This window comes from Hippocampus bargibanti, linkage group LG19 (assembly GCF_051943395.1).
Source record: "Hippocampus bargibanti isolate YZ-2025 linkage group LG19, ASM5194339v1, whole genome shotgun sequence".
NCBI classification, from domain to species: Eukaryota; Metazoa; Chordata; class Actinopteri; order Syngnathiformes; family Syngnathidae; genus Hippocampus; species Hippocampus bargibanti.
The window spans coordinates 15,278,598-15,284,597 of NC_142752.1; positions in this window are offsets into that span (position 1 = coordinate 15,278,598).

The following is a 6,000-nucleotide window of genomic DNA, read 5'->3' on the forward strand; positions in this document are numbered from 1 at the left end:
AGAGAGGAAGGAGAAAGGAGAGAAAAGCAGCCTCGCGCTATAACGTTTTGCTCATAAGTGCTGCCGTGACTGTGCAGCCCTTCCGAAATCTGTCCGTATATTATTTTCAACAGGACGAGTTGGATGACACTGCCTTAGTTTGGAACAACCCTCTCATCGGGCCCTCGAGGAACAGAAACGTCCCCGGCGGTCGGCCCAACGCGATGGGTACTTGACCCGAACTTCATGGTCTGAGGGACTTACTTCTGTGAACTTGTACTCGCACTGCAGAGAGGCAGTGAGAAGCAGAATGTTTTCAGGGGTCATCGACATTGACTTTCGGTGAAATCATTTTTCTTTCTGAATAACACTCATACTGGTATTGTATTTGTATTTTATATTCAAATGTGGAGGACACCGATACGCTGCGGCAACCCCCAAAGGGAAAAGCCGACAGGAAAATAAGATATTCATGTCGACGTGAATTACAGTACTCAAAGCATATATATATATATATATATATATATATATATATATATATATATATATATATACCGTATATGTTTTGCTCGGTGTTTGGGTCGAACCATATTATGGCTCCTCAACTGGTGTTAGAAGTAACATTTATGCTGAATCTGACCCCTTGTACATAATTTATTTTATCGTTTCACTTTAACCCTTTACGGACGATTGGGTCAAATTCGGTACACTAAAGATAAGTGCTCATAGATCTAAAAAATTAAAGGTAGCAGTTCAAGTGCCGATTGGAACTCATGCAGCTCAAGTTACATGTCGCTTTAAAACAGGTTAGGTGCAGCTTTGCCTTTAAGAGTGTCAGTGACATCATCTCCTTCTTGCGCAACACAACGTGCGCTCCTCGATCTTCAAAGCTCCTTCTATTTTTCGTCATGGATCAAATATCACGTAAGTATATGTTGTGACTATTTTATGAGCTATTCAGAAGAGGTTTACCTTGATACTGACATGCATAAACTAATGCTAACTTGTTTATTTACCAAGAAATATTAAAAATAAGTAGTGTCCTGAATTTGGAACATTCGGCGTGCTAATGCTATTTTCATGATGATATTGTTGATCCTGACTTGGTACCCGATGTCAATAATTGTAAGTGAATGGTGCGTTTTACACTAAAAGCTGTACTTCATAGCTTTGCATTCTCAATATAATTATTGAAACGGAGGTCCATATGTTTTTTTTGTTATCTCTTAAACAGAAAGTAGAAAACTTAAACATTTTCATCATAATGTCTGGTACAAATTTAACACTTCCTGTTTCCAAAAGAACGTGAAAAATGGTAGAAGCAGGTACAACACTTTACAACACAAGTTTCTGTGAAAAAAATGACAGGAAAAGCTAAAAGTCTATATTTTATTTGGGGCAAATCAAAGACAGCAGAATTACTTCTGAAGGCCTTGAGGACATAAAAATGTGAACTAAAATCAGCTGACAGAAAAAAAATTGTAATCAGAAAATGTAGAAATGATTGTTTTGAAGAACGCAATAGGATGCATTTCCACTTGTGTTATGTAAGGTTTTGTTGCCACCTAGTGGACAAAATAGTCCCCACTACCGTATGTGCACTTCACATTCTCAAATACAGTACAGTGACTAGAAGATAAAGCATCTGAAAAGACTGAAGTTCTGTTTGTGATGTAATGTATGGAAAGAGATGCCCATTTCACGATAAGATCAGAGCATTGACATCAAATCGTCGGTATAGTTTTTGCTTTTTTGAATGTTGCTGTGCCCATATGTTTTTTTTTAAATACCCATGTACTGAATATCTTTCCAGATCCTGATGAGAAAGAAATAGATGACGATATTGACGAAGACATTTTGGCATCGAACACAGTCGTGACTGTTGCATTGATGAACTTCTATCACTATTCAAATATTTTCAAAGGATTTTCGATGAAAAAATGATGGATATTATTGTTGAACAGTCAAAATTCTATGCAATGCAAAATAACATCAATAAGCCTCTGTGTCTGGGATTGATATATTGTTTCTCAATCTCAAAATGACCAAACACTCGGATGCTTTAGGCTTGAAAGCTATCTCCACTAACTGATTATGCTGCAGAATGTACTGTATGTCAAGGGATCGCTTCGAAATTATAAAAAGGAACTTGCATATAGCAGACATAACAAAACAAGGAACTCGGGGAAGCCCAAATTATGATCCCTTGCACAAAGTAAGGCTAATGATAAAAGTGTCAAGAATTACCCAAATCACAGCGTTTGTCAATTGATGAACACATTATACTCTATGAAGGTAGATTTACACTCAAGCAATGTCTCCGAAATAAACCAATGAACTGGGGGTTCAAGTTTTTTTGTGCTGGCAGGTTATAATGGCTACATGTATGCATGCCATATGCAGGAACGTTAGATCCAGTCAGTGACTCCAAGGTTCCCGATCTGAAAGTGACCTCAAATGTTGTGCTCCATTTGGCTCAAAACATCCAACCAGGAAAGAATCATTGATTGTATTTTGATAATTGGTTTACATCTATCCCCTTACTCCAACATTTGGCAACAAGAAAAATCTGGTGTTGTGGCACAGTGAGGCTCAATCGACTGTTCAGCTGAACCACAGCTAAAAGACATTGAGGTTCTTTTCCCGCCGATGATACAGTATTCGGTTTGACAACATAGCTCATGTTCCATATGTTACAAAGCACCACAACATGGCACATGCTCGGTGAAAACTAATATTTACTGCAAAAAAATGCAATGTAAATCTTTGTTTGAATCATCACAAGAATTGCTTTGCATTATTCCATGGTTATTAGCTAGTTTTCTTTATCTGTAAAGGAACTGTATGTATTTTTATGTATTTTATGTAAATATTTTATGCAAATTATGTGTGTATTGTATGTAAATATTATATGTATTTAATTATTTTAATAAAAATATGTCATATGGGTAAAAGTCTAGTCTTTGAAGTTGCACTTGACATATGTTCCAAAAAAGGCACCCACTCAATATAGGTCTTTTATGACGATTGTGCCAAATTAGGCACATGATCAAATTTTCTACATTATTGAAAAATAATAAATAAGGAAGCTACTAGTATGTTATTATATCATTAGTGACCATAAAAACTGAAAATATTTTTTTTTTCTAAGTAGAAAATAATTTAGGCAGTAAAGGGTTAAATTGATCATTGGAACACATTTGAGCACTAATAAGAATCATGAAACACTGGACGTGATATTATTCTGTCCATTTGTGCCAATGGATGGTCCTCACATGAGATTAGCCTTGATGTTGAGAGTGGTGTGGGAGCTGTGCCTCAGGGATGGGAGGTTGTGAATTTGGGACACATCGTCAGTAGTGTGCCAAAGATTCATTGGGTGTTTCGGCCTTTTAATAACTAGACACCCTCATCGATGGTGGCCAGTGACAGGTTGATCACGCCCACGCTTGTGTCCCATGCCCAATCAGATGTTGAGAATCTGGTGGGGGAAGGGGTGTTGTGTCTTCGGTTGCTGTTTTATGAACCCAACAAGGGTCCTTCCTCTTCATCCAGATCCACTGACTGCTTCTTTCTGCGGCTTCAGAGACTGACCTAACTGTGTGCCGCAGAGCCTGTCCGTGGATACCCAGATCTTTTAGCAGCCTGATGGTGGAGGAAGCCACAAACCCTCTGCATCCTACTTCAATTGGATATACCTTGGTTTTCCATCCCCGCTGTTGCGCATCCACTGCGAGTTCTGTATAGCGCAGCTTCTTGCGCTCATAGGCCTCTTCAACAGAGTTTTCCCACGGGACTGTGAGTTCTGCGATGTAGACGGCCTAGAGTGAAGGGGACCAGAGCACTAAGTCTGGTCTGAGGGTGGTGGCTGCAATCTCCGCTGGGAAACCAATTGGTGGCCAATGTCAACCCGCATCTCCCAATCGCGGGCCCTGGATAGCTGTCCAACTTCTGGTTTGGCAGTAGGATGGTTGGGCTTTTTCTGTCCCTTTTAGATGAAAGTCAATGGTGCTGTGCTGGACGTGGTGGCTCTCATTCGCAAGGAGTTGATGGTATTCCTCTTGCTCGCAAGGACAACTGCCAAACTCTTCAGGACCTGGTTGTGCCTCCCGGTGTAGTGGCCTTGTGTGAGGCTGGTCTTACAACCGGTCAGGATGTGTTTGAGAGTTCCTGGAGTTCGACAGAGGTCACAGGTTGGATCTTCGCCATACCATTGGTGGCGGTTTTTTGGAGATGGGAGCACATCATTGATAGCTCTAATGATGAAGCTGATGTTGCTTGCCTCCATTTCCCAGAGATCCCTCCAGCTGAGCTTTCTCTTCTCCATGCCTTCCCACCTCCTCCATTGTCCCTGCTTGGCAAGAGAGACGGCCTGTGCAGTTTTTTCAGCTTCCTCTTGGCGGCGCACCTCTGCCATCACCATTTTCCTTCTTTCCGATGTTGAAGCCTTATGCCAAGAATGTCTGTTTGGAAGGCCAAACCCCCCCCTCTTCCTAGCTGAACGTGTCCCACAATGTCGCTGTGCCTTAGGGCTGCTGTGGCCTGCTGCACTGCGATGGATGGCGTCCATTTCCGTCCAGTTGATAGGGGCATAAGCTTCAACCCCCCCCCCCCTGGGTTGAAGCTTGACTGATCTTCCGGTCTCTGGAGTCTGTGAGAGTCATCTGAAGTTTCACTTTAGCGCACTTGTACTCTTCGGTGAGGCTTGTGATTGAAAGCTCAAGGACCCCTTTGCCATAAAGGCCGATGTTGGACACACAGCGTGGAACACCAAGCCAGCGTTTCACATATCCAGTGATGGCTCGCTCCATCTTCTCCACAGTTGAGAGTGGGACCTCAGGAATGTGAGTGGCCACATTACTCGAGGGAGAAGTCCAAACTGCAGACACCAGAGCTTGAGCTTTCCTGGCAGCTGAGTCTCGTTGATGTTTTCCATACTATTGGTGATCTCCTGCTTTAGTTGCTGCACTTGATCTTTGTCTCTGAGGCTTGCATTGTACCACCTGCCCAGGCTTTTGACAGGTTCCTCAGACACCGTTGGTATTGGGTCATCACCAATGCAGAACTTCACATTTTTTAGCTGTCCCTTGACGATTGAGATGCTGCGTGACTTGTTCGGCTTGATTTTCATCCAGGCCCATTTGATGGTTTCCTGCAGTTTTCCAAGTAGCTGCCTGGTGCAAGCTGCGGTAGTGGTCAAGGTGGTCATGTCATCCATGTATGCCCGGATAGGTGGGAGGTGGATCCCATTCCTTGTTCACTCACCTCCCACCACCCACCTTGAGGCCCTGATGATGACCTCCATGGCCATTGTGAAGGCCAGGGGTGAAATCGTACAACCTGCCATGATGCCGACTTCTACACGCTGCCATGATGTTGTGAAGTCAGGTGTTGTGAAGCAGAGTTGCAGGTTTTCAAAGTAGGCTTTTACCAAGGCAGTAATGGGTAATGGAACATGGAAGAAGTTGAAGGATTCCCAGAGAAGGTTATGGGGAACTGAGCCAAAGGCATTGGCCAGGTCGAGGAAGATGACATGAAGATCTCTCTTGTCTTTCTTTGCTGCTTGGATTTGGTGCCAGATCATACTAGTGTGCTCCAAGCAACCAGAGAACCCAGCGATGCCAGCCTTCTCTACAGATGTATCGACGTACTTGTTCTTCTCCAGGTAGGTGGAAAGTCTCCGTGCTAAAACATTAAAGAAGATTTTCCCCTCAACGTTGAGAAGGCTAATTGGCCGGAATTGACTGATGTCTGCCGCATCCTTCTCCTTGGGAATTAGTACGCCTCCGGCCCTCCGCCATGCCTTTGGTATTATCCCTTTCTGCCACACAATCCTCATGAGTCTCCAAAGATAACACAGAACATCTGTTGCGTTCTTGTAGAGCTTATATGGAACTCCATTTGGCCCCGGGGCTGATGCTGATCTTGCACGCCGTACTGTATTGATCACTTCCTTCCTTTTTGGAGGGTCAGTCTCGAGGTTGAATTCTGGTGGTTCGATAGGGGGGATGTCATGTGGGA